At 32.5% G+C, this 19,909-nt stretch overlaps 1 protein-coding gene across 4 annotated transcripts in view; it reads left to right on the top strand.

The window, feature by feature from the left end:
* The window catches only part of ERBB4 (erb-b2 receptor tyrosine kinase 4), a 1,057,350-nt gene that overhangs the window by 577,456 nt on the left and 459,985 nt on the right, over positions 1-19,909 (top strand). The window lies entirely within an intron of this gene.

Raw genomic sequence — 19,909 nt, 5'->3', positions numbered from 1 at the left:
GAAGAAAAAATGTAATAAAACAAATAGTAGAAATTTAGCCAATTTGGAAATTTTCTAGATATTTTAATATATTTATTAGTTGGTTGACAACTACAGGTCAACATTATTCTATGAGACAGTCTAGAGTTATTGATCTTACTTTGAGTAATAAGATCAATCATGTAACTTATACTTTGAAAATCAGAAGTTACACAGTAAGAATGATTATGTTTGTGTGCAAGAATATATGAGGAAGGGCAAGAGATGCCTAACTTCAGGTAAAGAAGAATTGGTCATACGATTTTCTTTATAGTAATATCTTAAAAAGTTAAGTGTTCTAGGTAACCTAATTAAAGTAAGAAGCAAGCATTGCAGTTTTACTTAAGATTGGTTTTGTGTTTTGGAAAGATGTTTGTTTATGTTCTATATGAAGCAAACATAAAAATGAAAAGAAAACACATAATGTTATATTAATATAGGGCTACAGGGCTTGCCATATTATGGATTTACCGTGTGTAATATAAGGAAAAATAGAACACATGCTAAATAGTCAAGTACCTCACTGATTACTGCTCTACTGAATTGAATTTTTAATTTGGTTCTTAAAGGACCATCAGAATCAGCATCACCTGGGAACTTGTTAGAAATGCAAGTTCTTGTGCCTCACCTGAGAGTATAAATAATAAATGACTAAAAGAATGAGTTGATTGTTTAGAAAAATGTATTTATATATATATATATATTTGTTCAAGAGTTTTTATTAATTTATTTTTTAATCTGAATTAAGGAAAAATGTAATAAAATGGATGAGAAATTGAGGGCAGAGCTCATCCACATGTGTTTAAGGGTTTCCTCCAATGATTCTGATGACTCCTAAAGTTTGAGAAACACTGTTCTAATTAATAAAAGATATGTTACCAAGAAATGGTAGCACAATATATAGTTAACTTCTTCATATTAGTTACCTGACCCAAAAAAATTACATTCACTTATGTTCTGGAGAGAAGGGAAGAAGTGGGACAGAGAACAGATACAATTTGACTGAATGACAAGAAATACATTCTCAGCTGGGCTGAGAATGAAAAGAACACAGTAGGAGCCTGAATGGAAACATGTATGTATGTATAAATGGGCTTAAAGACTAGGAAGATCTTGGGAATAAACTTTCTTCTGTATCACCATTTTGCCTAATACCCAACTGTGCACAATGGTAAACGATTGCGAGGGCAATAATAATTCATAGCAAAGTTTCTTTTTTAAGCAAAATTTTATTTTAAGCATATTCATTGAGAATAAACAACAAGTACTAGTTGTAGGGGTGTGAATCATGTTATCACAAAGAATTTGTTTCTGCTGAAATCTTTTTAGCTGTGTTGACCTTAGAATACTATGTCTGTATAACAGTATATTTGCCTCCTAAAAACTATCTTTGTGTAAAAGATATATTCGTTTGACATGAGGACTGTCATAAGGATTAATGGTTGGATGCCACTTATAAATTAACTTCCACCTTACACATTCTTATTAATTAGCTTAATGCTCACCAAAAGCTATTCCTTCGACTGTAGACGTTACCAAACATCTTACTCTTACATACTTCAAGAATTGTGGTTTTGTACAAAGACAAGAAACACGTTTAAACATATTTTCTGACTAAACAGAAAAGCTTGTTTTACTGCTGCCACTCACATTTTTCTGCTCCATTATGGGTGAGGTGAGGTAGAGTGAAGAAGAGGCAGGTCCCTAGACCAAGGTTACAAAATGGGAGTGAGGAACTTGTTTTGCCAATCTCTAAGTGTCCTATTACACTGGGCCATCCTTTTCATCATTCACTGTGTCCCCATTAGAGGGGTACGGAACTGGGGAGAAATCCATTATTTTCTCTATGAAGGTCCCTTACATGTGGCTGTGGTTCTTATTAATCACTTCCAGTAATGATGTTCTGCTGAAGTTGTTATTTGTTCCTTCTTGATAAACATTCAAAATCCCACCCATCTTTTAATTATTTGCACACTTAAGCCTAGGATCTCGTACTTATTTAGTCACCTGTCTGGCCAAAATCTAATGAGGCATAAACACCACCATTATTCCCTGCCTTCTATAACTCATAAAAATACCTCATCTGTTGATAATGATGGATGATATTATATAATTTCATCTATATGTTATATTGTAGACGTATAATATATTATGAACTTTGAGAAATACCTAAGTTCATATCTATTCTATGATTCATACCCTATTTAGAATGACAGTTGCCTAAGCACAATTTAATACATGGATATGTACATTTTTCTCACCAGAGTTTACCTTGAATATTTGAATTTTCATGTTATGATTTATGAGCTACCTCTTTTGAGCATGTGAAATTCAGAATGATACACATGTACAATTTATGTTATTAAAAATTCAGCCAAATACTCTACTCTTTTTCAGACCAACCTATTAATGTATGCCTTTATTTAATATTTTATGAATATTCTAATTGTTTTCTTAACTGTTATTTGATCATCTAAATTAAATTATTTTCAGATATAGACAAACAAAAATTGTAAACAAAAACTGAAATGTTGAAGTTAATCTTAGGAGGCCTCGATAATAATGTAAAGTATATGTTAAGTTTATTGAGTGCTTGTGGACTAAAAATTAAAGAAAATGCTTAGTCCAGGGAGATACAACATCTGAATGATGTAACATTTGAACAATGTAACATCTGAACATTACATCTGAATGTCTGCCGTTTAAATATGCATAGGCTAGTAATTAAAATAGTATGTCCAAGTAATACGGTATCTCTTAATTTTTAAATTTCTCAGCCCCCCTCAACATTATTAAGTAATGGTCAAATAAGTAACCTAATATTGAAATGGAGAAGCCATTTCTAATTGACTCCATGTATTTCAAAACACATGGGTGTGGAATCAGAAAATTTTCTATTCAAATACCAGTCTGAGTATCTCTCTTTTGTTCTTTAAAATTGAGAAAAAAATTCCATACCCAGTGTTTTTTATAGGAATTAAAGTAATAAGGTAGGGAACCTGTCAACCACAGCACCTTTCACATAGGAGATGCTTAAGGAACCTTAGTTTTCTTTCTCTGTATTGTTTTGTTTTGAGCTTTCCTTTGTGTCAACACACTGACAAAACAATGTACATATTTCTGCATATTCAAATAGGTTCCTCTTGCTTTTTGAGGCTTTGAAAACTGACTTGTTTAGACAAAAAGATGCTCCAAATTTCAGCATGTCTTCTGCTCCTCCTTTGAAACTGCTTCATGTATAAGATCTATTCTCTGGCAGTGAAAAGCCTGAGGCTTTTCTTTGTCTATACTCAGTATGAGCGCTGTCTCTGTACTTCACAATTCTGCTTGCCTGTCTTTCAGGGTCTCATGCCAAGCACCTGTTTCCCCAGCCCTTCATTTCAAATCTCCATCATCATGTTTCACCCTTCATTGGCCCTGACATTTGTCTTGACCTAAACAAGAAACATATTCAGCGGGTTTTTTCCCCCCCTGACATTAGAGTTGCTAAGCATTCCTCAACTGCTCTGTGAAAGGTCTTAGTAATGTTTGAGTGGGTTCAACCAGCCTAGTTCAGAGATTTTTGTTAAATACAATGTTTGACAAAGGTACGACTAATATTCATATTAGAAGAACTACTCAACATACTATAATATCTGTAGCGAAAAAAAGATTCCAAGAATAATCCTAGCTTAAGGGTAAAGTACTTAGAAAATGATTTGATCAAAACTAACCTATAGTGAAAATTTTGTGAGTCAGATGGATTGTGTGAAGAGTGGTACAATCTTACAAAGACGTCAACTTTAAGATCAGGTCCACAATTTCTAAAAATGATAGTTTAATCAATAGTTTTAAACAAGATTGTTTGCTTGTCATGTCAGAGTATGTATATGAACTAAAAGATGGAAAACCATAACAATGCATTTATGTGAATAGGTTAAATGGAAACATATATTTGAAAGGACATATTTTAAATATGGGATCAGGTAAAATGTCCATTTCAGAAAATTTCTATGATGTGTTCTCAGCTTTAGAGGACTGATGTGGGAATTCATGGAACTGAATGAAGGTAAAATGGGAATTTGTCTTCCTGTTGTACCAATGATCAGAGAGGAGAGTGTTACTAGAGAAATAATACATGGGATGGTGGGATTTACAGGGAGTAGAACCATTCTTTCTTCTCTAGCTAACATGTTTTTAGTCATAAGTATTAAAATAATCTGCTCAGACCACATAAAGAAGCCCCTTTGAATTATGTCATAATCAGGGATTCTGATAATGTCCCACTCCCTGAACTACATTCTTTATAATCCCTGCAGCTTAGTTTCCTTTGGAAAACATGGCTGGGGAGGAGGGGTCTAGAATTATGGGAGTTTCTCAGGAAAATTCGCTACTTGGGACTTTCTGTGATTATACTGCTTTTCCTAACGTACACTAAGATCTATATGTGCCCTTTACTAAGACAGAAAATATACGTTATGTTAAGGATAGAAAACATATAATGTCGAAAACTTTGTTATTAAAGCTTATTTGTTGAAAAAGCTTGCTTGTTTGCTTAATGATATTTAGAAAAGGGAGGAAAGTTTTTCTCCTCATTGTCCCAAATGAGGTAATAGAAATGATCAGATATCACCATGAGTCCATAATTTCATTCTGTGGAGAACAGTAAAAATATTAGAATATCAGTCTCCTCACCCTTACCTCAGGACATTAGTTTTGTTGGGCTAGCAGACACTCAACTGCAAAAATATGTCAGACTTTTTGCATCCATTCCAATCACCAAGCAGTGCAGAGGGCAGAATCATTGGATCGTTTCATATTCTGAATTGCTGGAATCAAATCAGAGCTCTGGATACCCTGTGAGTCATAATTGGGGATGACCTGAATCTGTACTTTAGAGGGAATAATGAATGTACGGAATCCTTGACAAGCCTCTATTACAATTTAAAACATATATAAATATATCATCTAGTTTAGTTAGAGGAGGCAGCCCCAAGTTTGGCAGACTCTAAGACTCATTGGTCAGAGGTTAGAAATGAGGCTACATGTTGTTCTCTTCTGATGTATTTCAAAGGCATACTAGTCATAACTCCTATATTGTTTAAGAGTTGTACATTTTACAAAATGCTCTCAGGTCCCTTTATTATTATTATTATTTTCACACATAGCCCAATAATACTGACATGGAAAGTATTTTTTGTTGTTGTTGTTTTACATACGAGTACATGGACACCAGGCGTAAGGTCTTGTGCTTAATAAGGGGCATCTTGTCTAGAATCTAGATCTATTTTCCATCTCTTCATATTGTGCCATTCCTAAAAAACATTTAGGACAATTTCTCCAGGTAAGATCATATGCAATGAAATAATAAATTGACTGTAAACATAAATGAGCTAAACTTAAGCAGAAGATCTTAAGGTTATATTTTAGAAAGAACATTCTGATTTTAATTGCTATGTAATACTTGAATTCATCTTAAATATATATATGAAAAATGATGGTAAATTGATAAAAATATATAAGTAAACATGCAAAATGATAATATTGTAAACAATAGATTTAACTTAAAAGAATCAGTTCTATTAACTGATTGTATAACCACTGCCATTTAACAATGGCTTTTCAGAAAACAAGGTTACTAAGCCCTTAGCCATAACTCACAAATATTTATTAACAGTCTCAATTTTACTGGTAGAAGTTCAGGATTTTTTTGGAAAGTGATGTCAATTCAAATATTTGTTAGCTTTGTTTTGTTCCACTTGTCTATTCAAGACGTTGTGCTGAGGTACGAGCTATTCCAAATTATCTCTACATACCTGTCTTCTCTCAGTAAATATTATATTTCTGGCAAATATTTACCCACCAGCTGCAATGTGAAAGCATTGGGAAAATATGTTCCCCATTATTATTCCATAGTCAAGTGCCTCCATTTTAATATGTTTTACCTTCTAAAGCACCACTGTCCAATAGAAGTTTCTGTGAAGATGGAAACATCCTGTCTGCACTGCACAATTGAGTAGCCAGTAGGCAAATGCAGCTACTGAGAACTTGAAATGTAGCTAGTGCAGTGAAGGGGATTAATTTTTAAATTTATCGAATTTGAATTCATTTAAGTTTAAATAGCCACACGTGCTAGTGGCTATCATCTTAGATAATACAGCACTAAATGGACCGTGCATTTTATTTAACCCTGTGCAGCAGATGAGGGCATTTCCAAGCAGCAGGCCTGTATAATCAGAGCACAAGGCTCTGGATCCAGATGCCCTGTGTTCAAATCCTCTTTTGAGGCAAGTTATTCAAGTTTCTAAGCCCCAGTTTACTCATCTTTAAATGAGTATGAGAATCCTCACTTTGTTTGATATTGTAAAAGTGGACTTATAAATTACATATACAGCATTACATATAGTTCTTGCAATAAATGTTATTCATTATCATTTGAGAAAAGGTATGATTTTGGTAAACAAAATAATAGAAATAGTCTATTTTTATATTAATTGAAATTGTGTTAGTCTTATATAATTAAATTATAAACTATACACTGTGTCATTTATGATTTAGGACCTAATCACGTTTTATGTTTTTAGTTTGCTGAGTTCTGGATGGCATGCATTGCTTCTTAATGTTCTTTAAGCTGCTAGTTGTTATGACTTTGGTTTTCCGTTTGTCAGAAATGTGACTTTTTAAAAATGAGGTTTTTACTCTCAGCTTCCATTTCCACAGTATTACGTATCTAGTTATAAATAGTTCCCTCAGCCTACTTCTTAATGACTTCATTGAAAGAAGTAAAGACTAGGAGAATAGGTTTATTTTTATAACAAGAAGCTATATTGAAAAGTCTGTTGAGAATTATTTCTGGAATAGTCACTGCCCATATCTTTAGGGTTCTCCAGCCCATGTTGTGAATTTCTTTTCAGAATATAGCATTTATTTAACAACAAATAAAGCACAAAGTAAACTATGAAATATTTTCTCAAATAGATATCTACCATATTGCATTAAATCTAAGTTAACATCAAGTGTAAAAAAAACTTTTTTGGATATTTTAAAAAAAGAAAAGAAGTGAAAACACAACATAAATGCAAAAGATTGTACAATAAGTCAATAATTTAGAGATATTAAATATAATGATATATGCATATTAGAACTGATAAAATATAGTCATGTGTAAAGAGAATAGGAATGTAACAAGCCTCTGATTATTTTTCTAGACTCATAGCAAAATACCTGGTATTGTAATGGTGGAACTGTTTACTGTGGAAGTATATCAACCAACTTGTAAAAGAAGATGCCAATATTTCATAAGTAATGAATGAAATTTTCCATCTATGTCTATCACGGGTTAGATAAATGAGAATTTGCTTGGCTCAACACCTTTTAATGTAATGAATGTTACTAACCAGGGAATTTGAATTATTTTTTGTTTCCTGAGGTTTAGCTGATTTATTGAGTTTACTTTTGAAAGATATAAAAATATAGTTCAAAGGTTAAAAAAATATTTATTCTAGAAATTGCCATTAAAATTTGCCCTTTTATAAATGCATGTCATCTAGAACTCAGCGTTGTTTTAGGATATCAGAGAGCAGAAAGAAACTTTGCAGTTGTATCCTTTTTACCTGTCTATTCCAATCTTCCTGTAAATTCAGTACAGTGTTTTTCTGTTACTCTAACTCTCCTATTCCCCCCCACCCTTAATAGTTTATGACCCATTCTATGCAATATGTTTTATATCTTTTAGCTATAAGTGTGTTGTAGGCCAAGTCAAAAATATTTTGGTTATTGAATCATAATAACTATAACAATTTCGAGCAATATTTACAGGGAAAAGTGAAGAAAAATGGTGATCCATAACGTTTTTCTTTTTCCTAAGATCATCCCATTTACTCAATTTCATTTGCTCTGCAATGCAATTTGAGGTTTGATTTTATAGTGTCAGTAATGTTGAAAAAAGAGAATATCAGAAAGAGCATTTAGAAATTTTTTTCAATCTACTATGAAATAAAGGGACTTTCAACTTGAATTAGATGTGTTTTAATGATGTATTTAATGAGCATATTCTGGCAACTATTAACAAAATAAAGAATATATTTTAATTTTAATGGTTCTCCCAATTCTCTGAACTTTCTCCTTCCTAAACTAATATTTAGCAGGGTAGTTCTGTATTATGTAGATATATACATCTGGTGATGTACATCAGGAATCCTGTTATAAATTTTCCTAGTCTTTAAACTATTTATAGTATCAGAATTCTCTTAGTCTTTGTGCCTTTGGTTTTAATGACTTTACCTGCAATTTTTAGCATACTAAATCTAGAAACTAAAATATCTATATGGCGTAATAAAGCCCAGGTTATGTGCTACTATTAATAATCATCGTCATCATCATCGTCATCATCATCATAACATAATATTGATAATTTATAAGCATTTACTATATAGACATAAGTATATAGACATAACTATGATTATGGTCAAAACTATCTCTTTTCATCCTTATAATAGCCCCACTTCATAGGTTGCTATGGTTATTTGTATTTGAAAGATGAAGTTTTAAAATATTAAGTAACATGCCTGAGAGAATACAATAACTTACGGAATTCATATTTGAAGTCAAGTAGTATAATTCCACATTTTTATTTTATCACCATGCTATAGAGATTCTGCGAAAGAAACACTTCACAAATCGCTGAAACATTATCATTTTCTGCTATGTGTGAATGAGTTGAGGACCTACAAAGTTCCTCACATGGTCTTGGTGTCATCTCTTCAATGCAGTCATTCTTTTTTAGTTTTTAATGAATTTTTGCTTAGTGTAGATACTTTACCTAAGAATTTAAATGATACTAAAAGAGATTCAGATTGCATAAGAGGATTCAATAATTTATTTTGGTATTGAAAAGCATTTTATCAGGCTATTTAGGTTATTCCTATAAATATTAGAAACTAAAATGATATAATAGCATAATTAAAGGCAATGCCCCAATTAGGACTTCATGACCTTTCTTTTATCAACAATAGACTACAAAAGAACAGATACATAACTGTATTTGGGGTGCATTTTATTTTGTTTTCATTTAGCTCTAGAAGTGGTGGATTCTGTCAAGACAAGTTTGGTGGGATTTTTGTTGTTGTTGTTGTATTTTTTGTTTCGTTTTGTTTTTATCCTTATCTCAATCTCAGGCTCTTTCTACTATTTTATTTTAAAAAAAATATGATTTTATCCAAGGTACTAGAGAGAGTGAGGTAACAATTTAAATAAAATTTTAAAAATGTATGCCAATTTATATGTGCTTAGGTATACATTCTCAGTCACCGATGGGGGAAACAATTGAACCAAATAAATTCTAGAATTTATGTGTGACCCAATTATAATCTAAAAGCATCAGTTATCTACAAAATACAATGAAAGTTGATATGAGCTTTATGGTGTCATTCAAATAATACTGTTTAGTATGTTTTGCAAGGAGAAGATGGAAAAGATAATGAAGTAGTCCTTGGCATACCTATAGATATGTCATTTATATAGCATAGGTAGAAAAATGAAATGAAGTAGGGAAGTAGCCCATGTCATCGCTACACTTTTCACTTAGTGAATGTGTGGCTGAATTTGACACCTATGCATTACATTGTCATTTCATGTAGTTAGAAATTACATGTCATAATGATAAATTTTTGCAGTTAAAATTGTTTCATGTTTCAAATGTGGGCCTGTGGTGCTCAGGGAAAAGGGGTGAATCGAGGATTAGTGTCTTGGCTCAAATGCCTCTGAAAAATTAAGAAAAATTTATCTCTTGTGTAAAATCAGTATAATGAGATCACAATATAGGTTATCAACTCCTTTCTGATTTTATTGAAGATAATCTGCATAATTTAAGTAGCTACCCAATTCCTTTAAGTATTTAATATGTATTACTATGGGTAGTTACTTTGGTTTTTATTTAATATAAAACATTGATAATATTTAAAACTTAATATTATTTGTTGAACCAATTTACGCCAGTTTTGATGTCTGATTTATATTTAAATCAGGGAGAGATCTAGTGTAACATTTCATTTCATTTACATTTTAATCCATTAAAACGTGTCTTAGTCAGAGATATTTAATACCAGAGAATACATTGAAACATTTTTCTTCTGAATCACAGTCTTAGATTTTTTAAAGAAGAAATAAACAGTAGTATATAATCCTCAAATTAATAGAAATTAAACCCCAAAATATAGTTTCTTAATTTCGCATGCATGAGTAAACAAAGTTTTGGGCCCCAAAATAATTTCTTTCTAAAATGGATTTCTAACTATAAATGCAAATGAGTATTTAAGCCAACTAGTTTGTATGTAGAAAAACTCCTTTGAAAAACATGCAATAAAATCAGTGAGATGCAAAGGACAAACATAGTTGAAAATCCATACATGTCTTTAATATTTGTATAAGTAAAAACCAACTCTGATTGTTGCCATTTATAGTTCTCTGATTAGCACATCATCCATTAAAAATGTAAAACAATCATAGAGGATTAAGAAGCTTTTGTAGTATCAAAGACATACTCTGTGATTTGGGCATAATGTCAGGAACAGTTTGGGGGAGGGCAAAATGATAAAAATAGTGGTCAGAAGTAAAATGATTGAAAGATTCTTCATCTAGGAATATAAATTTTGCCAGAGAATGTTGATGTATAACAATTCAGATCTGATCTGTGTATTCAAGATGAAAAGGTATGTTTCTAGATAATGAAAACAATACTTCCAACATACTCTGTTCTGGTCCCAGCGGCATGAAATTGTAGAAAGAATCTGAGTTTGGAAACCTGATAAATTTGAAATTTCATACTAGCACTGCAACTTACAAGGGACCCAAATTGTTTAAGTTTTGTGCCTCAGTTTGCTCATCCAAAAATGAGATTGAACAGAAAAAAATGAAAAAAATAAAAGCACACCAAATGCCTAGCATAGTGATTAATACACAATGGATGCTATTTCCTTTTCTGTTTCCTCTTCTTTATATAGTCCTTGATGGAGTAATAGTATTTAAAAGTATCAATTTCATAGTTAATCCTTGTGACATTTATACAGCATGTGTTCTTTGTAAGTTGTTTATTGACAGATGTATTTGATTTTAGTAAAGTCTAACCTCACTAGCAACCAGAGATCCGTATTCTCACCCCACTTGGTACATTAGATAAATCACCTAATATTTTCAATTATGAATGTTCCTTTTTCCCTTCCTTTTCCTTTTTCCCTTCCTTTTCCTTTCTCTCCTCTCTTTCCCTCCTCTCCCCTCCTTTTCCTTCCCTTCGCCTCCCCTCCTTTCTCCTCTCCTCTCCTCTCCTTTCTTTCCATCACTTGGTAATGACTACCTGCTGCCTATCTTCATGGAAAAGTTCTAAGGCAAAGTGTGAGTCACATGTGAGCTAGTTCTTAACTGTCTTCCTTAGAAAAAGTGAGAACATGACATGACATTCACCCTTCCAAATCAGCAGAGAATGATACTGAGTTTATGGTTTCTGAACACTTGGGAACTGAAGTTTAAGCATTTCATTTACAATGCAACTCCGTATGGATAGGAGTTAAACCCTATTAGGGTTTAATTGTTCAGTGTGTATTTATTTCCTAACATAGGATGACAGTGTGCTGCAGTAATAGTATCCACATACATTTCCATTTAGCTATGTGTCATTAAATGTAGACTCATTATTCTTGTAATAAATTGTTTTACTTATCTGCTAAGGCTCTGAAACCTCAGAAGAAAAGAAAACACCTTGAGATGACTTTTAGGGAGAAAACAAAAAAGAACATGAGCTGAGCAACAAAACCAATTCAGTAGGTTTTAAATACTGAGTTTCAGCCAAAGTTTCCCAGTGGTGCCAAGCAAATCCTATTCGTTGTTATTCATTTCTTAATTTCTTAGTTCCTCTCAAAGTATTCAAATGTCCCTGCTGGGTACAGCTACCAATGCAGCTAAGAATTTGTTTCCCCAGAGATTACTTTTATGCTGTTTCTGAAACTCATTAATCATTGCTTCCTTTTAAATCCCCATTACATAAGAAAGAATGGGATTTGAATGCCCAGATATTTCATAATTAGTTTTCAATAAGCAGAAAGAAAACAAAGTATATTTTTCACCCCTCCCCACTTGTTGAACTCTCAGTAAGGCTATTTTGATGACTTATTTTAGATAGCTAATTGCATTTTAAAAGATATTTTCTGGATTTTTTTGAAATATAGTAATTAAAGCACCTACTATTGTTTGCTTGAAAACTTGAACTTCTAAAAAAAGGGCAGGCTAGTGCTGACAGTGTTTTTGGTAGCTCAATTGCTATAGCACTGCTGGGTCTCTGTGAGTGTGGGAAAAAGAAGTGAGTCATGTGCTGTGGGAACAGTGGAGATGTGAGGCACCTGCAGAGAGTCAGCTGGGTTTCCAGACTCAGTAACCACATGAAGCTTTGAGGTTGCATCCTAAAATTAGAATCTTTACTCCAAAGACAAAGGCTTAGGGAAGGTTTCTTAGACGCATTTCACATATGTTTGTAGACTCCATATGTTTACATGCGTTCTTTTCCCGCATAGGTAAGGTAATCGATAGTTTAGACATCTGATTGCATAGGACCACTGTAAAAGTTCCAATATATTAATAGTTTTTATTCCTGTATACCAGACCAAGGCTTTTTTAATAGAATCAAATAATGACCATGACTTTCTTGTTTGTATGGCATAAAAACATATTTAACAACTATTTCTATATCTTTGCTTCAACTTTTTAAATTCTGTTACTTAAAAGTTGTATATAAATCATTTCTATTTATGTTATATTACAAAATCAGTTTTCTATAAAATAATAGTAATAATAAATTTATACAGATGTGTATATCCTATGTATTTCAAAGTTCTTTTTAAAAAAAGAAATAAATACAGACGCATATCTAGAATTAAGGAAAAGACAAATTAGAAGACCAAAGAGAGACACAGAAAAATAGGCCCACAAATAGATAATAGAAAAAAAGGCTCTATGTATGTGTATATATATTTATATATATGCATATTATCTCTCCATAGAAATATACATATATGTACATATATACACAAACCAGAAATATATATATATATATATATATATATATATATATATATATATATATATAAAACATCTCTTCATTGGAATATGAAACATGTATATGTATATGTGTATACACACATACATAGATGCCCACATATATTAATGTGTCTATATAATTTCTATGATGTATAATATACATCATTGTGTGTCATTGACACATATCTGAGGAACAACATAATCAACTAGTTATAATCCTAGTTTTCCAATCACATGTGAAATAATGTGGCTTACAAGAACTCATTTTCATATAAAATTAATTTTATAGAAAGCAGTCTGTAACTCAGTAGACAGAATGGGAAATGAGCAATCCATATGTGTTTATATCTATCAACATGGCACTGAAACCTTTTGAGCATCAGGGGAAATGTGCCCACAGGCTGAAATGAATGTACAAAGGCATCGTGTGGGGAGAACATGCTGGAGGGGTTTTATTTGATGTTGTCAAAGTGCTCTAGGGTTTGTCTTGCAAGAACCCTTTTGGTTTTCTTTCTTTTTTTTTTCTTTTTCTTTTTCTTTCTTATGTCTTAAAACACATAGCTTTCTTTTGAAACATTCTGCCAAGAGAAAGTAAATTCCAAATGAACTATGCAATCTTCTCTCTCTCTCTCTTTCTCTCTCTCTCTCCCCCCCCAAACGCGCGCGTGCACACACACACACTCACCATGCACACCCACACACACACACATACAGCTTTATCTGTCTTCTCACCCCTTGCCCCCTCCACACACACGTACATTCATTCCAAAGATACATATTCGACTTCCGTATGTGTATCTGTAAAGATAGCTGCCACAGTTAACAGTCAGGATTTGTGAAATCATATACCCAGAATCTGAGATTGCAAGCTGGATTAACTGAGGATAGAATAAAGAAAGGTGGCACTGAAGGGAATATCTATTACATGCACCTACATTTTTCTTTTTGGTTGCTTATTTGGTGTATGTTTTTATTTAAAACTATTAGGAGATATACTTTTCATTCACTAAAGAGGACAATTAAAAGCACTGCCTTCATTTACTTTTAGTATATGTGCTGCCAAAGCGAGCACAGGCCTTCATTTACTTTTTTTTTTTTTTAATTAATTTTATTGGGGTGACAATTGTTAGTAAATTTACATAGATTTCAGGTGTACAATTCTGGTTCAAAGAGCATTTTATGAATTTGACTCCAAAGGCAATGGAAGTAAAAACTAAAATAAACAAATGGGATTATATGAAACTGAAAAGCTTCTGCACAGCAAAAGAAACTATTGACAAAATAATGAGGCAACCAACTGAATGGGAGAAGATTTTCGCAAACAGTTCCTCTGATAAGGGGCTAATATCCAAAATATACAAGGAACTCATGAAACTCAACAACAAAAAAACAAACAACCCAATTGAAAAATGGACAGAGGACCTGAAGAGACATTTCTCCAAAGAGGATATACAAATGGCAAATAGACATATGAAAAAATGCTCAACATCGCTAATCATCAGAGAAATGCAAATGAAAACCACAATGAGATATCACCTCACCCCAGTCAGAATGGCTTTCATCAACAAAACAAATAGTAACAAGTGTTGGAGAGGCTGTGGAGAAAAAGGAACTCTCATACACTGTTGGTGGGAATGCAGACTGGTGCAGCCGCTATGGAAGGCAGTGTGGAGGTTCCTTCATTTACTTTTAACTTAAATGATCAAAGTTTGAAACCAGGCTTCTAGTCGCCCTAAACTTAAACGTAGGGCATTGTTTAGGGAGCTGTAGGTTGGAGCAAACATTCTGCTAAAGGTTTTTTCAGTATACCATATAAAGCTAATTTTTATTTTAGTAACTTGACCAAAAATTGAAAATTTCTGTGTTTTGAGTAATCACTTGATTGCAAGACAAACATGGGTTTGGTGCCATACTAGCATCATTTTCTTATCATTTTAACTCTTACAGTAAAGCTGAATAATCATGGGAAACCTAATATATAATATATAATTTATAATACTGAACTTAAAAAGGATGAATATATTTTCAAATATTTTTTTTAATTTTAAGTTTTTTAGTTAAAATATATTTCTTTCTTTTCAGTTACAATTGACATTCAACATTATTTTATATTAGTTTCAGGTGTATAGCATATGGTTAGATATTTATATAATTTATATCATGATCCTCCAGTTAGTCTACTGCCCACCTGGTACATACATAGTTATTACAATATTATTGACTATATTGTCTATGCTTTATTTCACATCCCCATGACTATTTTGTAACTACTAATTTTTTTTTTTTAATTTCTTCACCTTTTCCACCCAGCCTCCGAACCCCCTGCCCTCTGGCTATTAGTTTGTTCTCTGTATCTATGAGTCTCTTTCTGCTTCATTTGTTCATTTATTATTATTTTTTTTTAGAGTATACAGATAAGTGAGATCATATGCTATTCGTCTTTCTCAGTCTGGCTTATTTTACTTAGCATATAGGTCCATCTATGTTGTCACAAGTGGTAAGACTTCATTCTTTTTTTATGGCCGAGTAATATTCCATTGTATCTATGTACCCCCATTTCTTTACCCAATTGTCTATTGATGGGAACTTGGGTTGCTTCTATATCTTGGCTATGGTAAATAATACTGCAATGAGCATAGAGGTGCATGTATCTTTTCAATTAATATTTTGGGTTTCTTCAGGTAATACCCAGAAGTGGAATATCTGAATCACAGGTAGTTCTGTTTTTGATTTTTTGAAGAAGCTCCACACTCTTTTCCACAGTGGATGCACCAATTTGCAATCCCACCGACAGTGCATGAATCTTCCCTTTTCTCCACAAAAGAAGAATATACCTTGAAGGCTTGATGGTAAGAGACATGCTCTTTTTCCTCCCAGGAAGAAAGCGTGCTGCTAAACTACTGTTTGCACACAAGAACTTTTTTCAGAAGAGTTTATGCTGCTCTGTGGTTTAGCGCTCTCTTACCAGGGGTAGCCCCCATGCTGGCATTTGAGAACATGGAACAAACAGGTGCAGTCCTCCAGATCACCTTGCCTCTCCACATGACAATGGTTTTGTTCCCTGGAGTAGGTGACTAAGGGATTGGCTCTGCTGGAAAAACAAAACAAAACAAAAACACACACACACAAAAAAACTCTTGATAAAAGGTTACAATTATTATTCTCAGGGAAAATTCAAAAATTTAATTATACATACAGGTGAAATTCAGGGCATGAAATTTAACAAGACTTCTTCACTTGCAGAAAGGTCTCAGTGAAATTTAACAAATCATCAATGCCCTTCCTTTGTCCTTAGTGAATAGTTTCTCGCTACTATTGGGATTATGTGACTCTTCTAGGTGTGTGACCCATGTTAAATGGTGTTGTTTCTAAGCAGAACTGTTCCTGAATTTCAGAAGGAGAAAAAACACTTAAATTTTCTCTTCTCTGTCAAGTTCCTTTGAATTACATGATAAATAGTTGTCACTGATTTACTACTGTATGCATTATAAAAGAATGAAATATTAGTAGTAGAAAACATTACATGGTAAATACTAAAAATGGTAAATACTATTAGAGAGTACATATTTACTGTATAAATACTAAAGATTGTGTAATAAAATACTATTGTATTTTTGCCAACAGTTATGCTGATTAAGTAGTATTTACACTCTTTGTAAGTGTATTATTCTAGAGATAGAATACAATTTACAAATAAGTAATTTGTAATAATTAATTTAAAAATAAGTAAAACCAATCAACCAACCAATAAAAATGAGACCTAGAGAAGAAAATGAATCTTCAGAGGAAACAGAGCTAGGTAGAGTCTGGTGTAGAACCCTAGTGTTTTGACCTCTGTGTAATGGTTTTATATTTCTCTACTTTGGTGTTTCCCAGATGCTAAAGCTTATATTGTTATCATGCTTTTTTGCTTGAAGGCATTTTGTTGATGTGGAACCTGATAATTGTCTCTGTTTACTTGAAAATCTTATTATTTACTTAAATAGTACAGTAGATGAACCATTTTCATTATTTCAAAGACTTAAGTCAAAACAGATGTCAAAGTACCCTTTCCATTGCTTTGCTGTAGAATTATAACTTTATGTTTTAAAAATTTTAGCACCTATTTTTTCTAATTAATGAAGTGAGTCATTATTTAATATATGCATGTAAATGTATATATTTGTATATAATATGGATAGACATATAATATATAGTAAAATGGATGGAATATATCCATATTATATTTAAATTTTGACATTAACAAATCATTTATATTAACTTATTAAAAGCGTAGTCTATGGCCAGGAATTTACTTTCAAAACTAGGCATAATATGCTTTAACCAATAAGTCTCTGTCCTCGTTCTGCCCTCCACCATTCTAGAAAGAACCTAACCTATCAATAATTGCAGCATTCATGTTAAGAAATATAATTTAGTCATTTCTTACTTGTAGTCATTTACAATCACATACTAAAACCAAAAATCACCTCTATTAAAATTTTACATCCCATTTAGCTTAAAGTCCATGTCTCATGAAGAAAGTAGTTTGGCTTTCTCATGTACAGCTTATTAAATTTTGCTCATTACATTAAAGTAATATCCACTATTTGGCAGGTCTCATATATTAGTATACAATGTCATAGATTAATATCACATTGACCCAGCATAACCTAGAACCAAACAGCTCTTAAGAGAGAGTGCACGGAATGAATAAACAGTGAATGAGGGAGTAGGATAAGGAATGTCTGGTACGCTGGTCAATGTTGGAAGATAATATAAGGGTCCTCCATGGAGCAAAATAAGAGCATAAGTTACTTGGGCATGAAATTGAATTGCATTTGGAGAAAATGTTCTAAAATGAAGTATAGATAGGGATAGTATAAACACAAATTCATTTTTTTTCTTATTTCTTAGATTTAGGGGTTGAGTGGGTTGAATAGTAGGTGAAAGACTTGTAATAGCAGTTGTTTAATCATAGTTCTCTGCTTAGCAACCTTCAGGCAGTATGTATGGATTATTACAAAAAGGTCTTTTATGAAAGAACATTGGAGGAGTTAGTTACTGAGATGAAAGGAGTTAATGTCTATAAAATACTATTCATGGTATCTGGAATTCCACATCCAACTTCCTTTCAATTATAATGCATTTTAATTAAGGCTAGTGACATGGGAGTTATGGAAGGGTACTACAGTGAAGGTAGACAGCTGTGTTGAGATAGGGAAATATTAGAGACTGGGGAAAATCCCTGTCAAATCAGAAAGAAAGGGTTTAAAGTAGGTGTATTAGAGATAACTGGTTGCTCACCAATATCTGTTTTCTTTCTGAGGATACAGTTAAAACAGGTTTCTCAGTCTCCTTTGCAGTTAAGTAGGGGCATGAAACTAAGTTTAACTCAGCATAATGTGCATGGAAATGCTTGTGCCTCTTCTAAGCATAATCTATAAAGGATTTTCAAATATGTCCCCCACTGTTCTCCACCTCTATAAAAATCACTCCTTGAAAATTACAGGTACAACACCACAGAGTGAACAACATCAGCCTGGATCCCTGATGACTCTGTGGAGTAGAGGCTCCTCTCTGCTATCACATGTCATTGCCCACCAATCAGGAATAGTTTTTATATACCCCTTACACAAGGGGTTTATAAATACTTCTTAGATTTACACGAACGAGAAATTTCTAACCCTCTATGTTTGGGCCATTATAAATTTTGAGTCTTATGACAGCAACTAGTGTTACCCTAATTAATTCTGTAGCTAAGAAAGAAAAGACATTACTTAGTAAAAACTCTGACACTAGCGGAGTGGTGTACCAAGGGTGGACTTGTGAGAATGTTGCACCTTGTGTGCAAGCATAAGGGGTATACCAGTATGGTTGCCAATGTAAAACAATAATAAAAGCCAATCTTTTAAATTATCACCATAGACCATAAAGTTTAAACTGTGTCAGTTATAAAATATACCTTAGTTGAAAAACAATTTTTATCAATCCAAGTTCTACAAAAAATGTATATGGTTACTTTTGAGTTTTAAAAATAAAAAATGCATATGGTTACTTTTGAGTTTTAAAAATATATGTGCAAGCTATCAGTTACCACATTTTAATACTTTATTCTTTAATAAATGTGTTTTGCATGGAGTTAATTTGGAAAACTCCTAATTGTAAAATCAACCCCTCCACACAGAGACTGAGCTACACACTTCAGTTTGGAGAGCAATTTGTTCAAAATTATTTAAAATTATTGTGGGTGCAGTTCACATGGCCCTCCCATGTGCTATCATGTATCCCTGTTTGTAATCCCTGTGCATATGAGGTGCTACATATACTTATAGTTTAAAAATTGACAATGATAGTAATGGTGCATGACTATAAAGATTAAGCAATGGAAGTTGAGTGATTATTTTGCATTTAAATTTATAAAATGGTAAAAAAAAAAAAAAAAAAAAAAAAGCACACTCCAAGATGTGATATTTTGTTTGGTAGCTAGCAGATTTTAATTCACACATAAAATACTTTTTACTGATTTTGAATAACAGATCACAAATTAAAATTCATTCTTCTTTTAATGAATTACTTTAAACCATAATAAAAGACAACAAATGAAGAAAATAGCAATGACCACATGATTATTAATGAAAATCATTTTGTCATATAGAGGAGGTATTTGCTCAAAGTATCAAATGCATTAGGTATGCAAGTGCCATAGAGTATATTTTTCACATTTGATGCATTTTTAAGTTCTATTACAAAATAAATAATGACAGATAGGTACAATACCTAAAACCCACAGTCCATTGCAATAAATTACATAACTAATAATGTTCTACTTTTGTGTCATTGTTTTTAT

Source organism: Rhinolophus hipposideros (genome assembly GCF_964194185.1).
Source record: "Rhinolophus hipposideros genome assembly, chromosome: 6".
Lineage (NCBI taxonomy): Eukaryota > Metazoa > Chordata > Mammalia > Chiroptera > Rhinolophidae > Rhinolophus > Rhinolophus hipposideros.
This window is presented reverse-complemented; position numbering and strand designations above follow the sequence as displayed.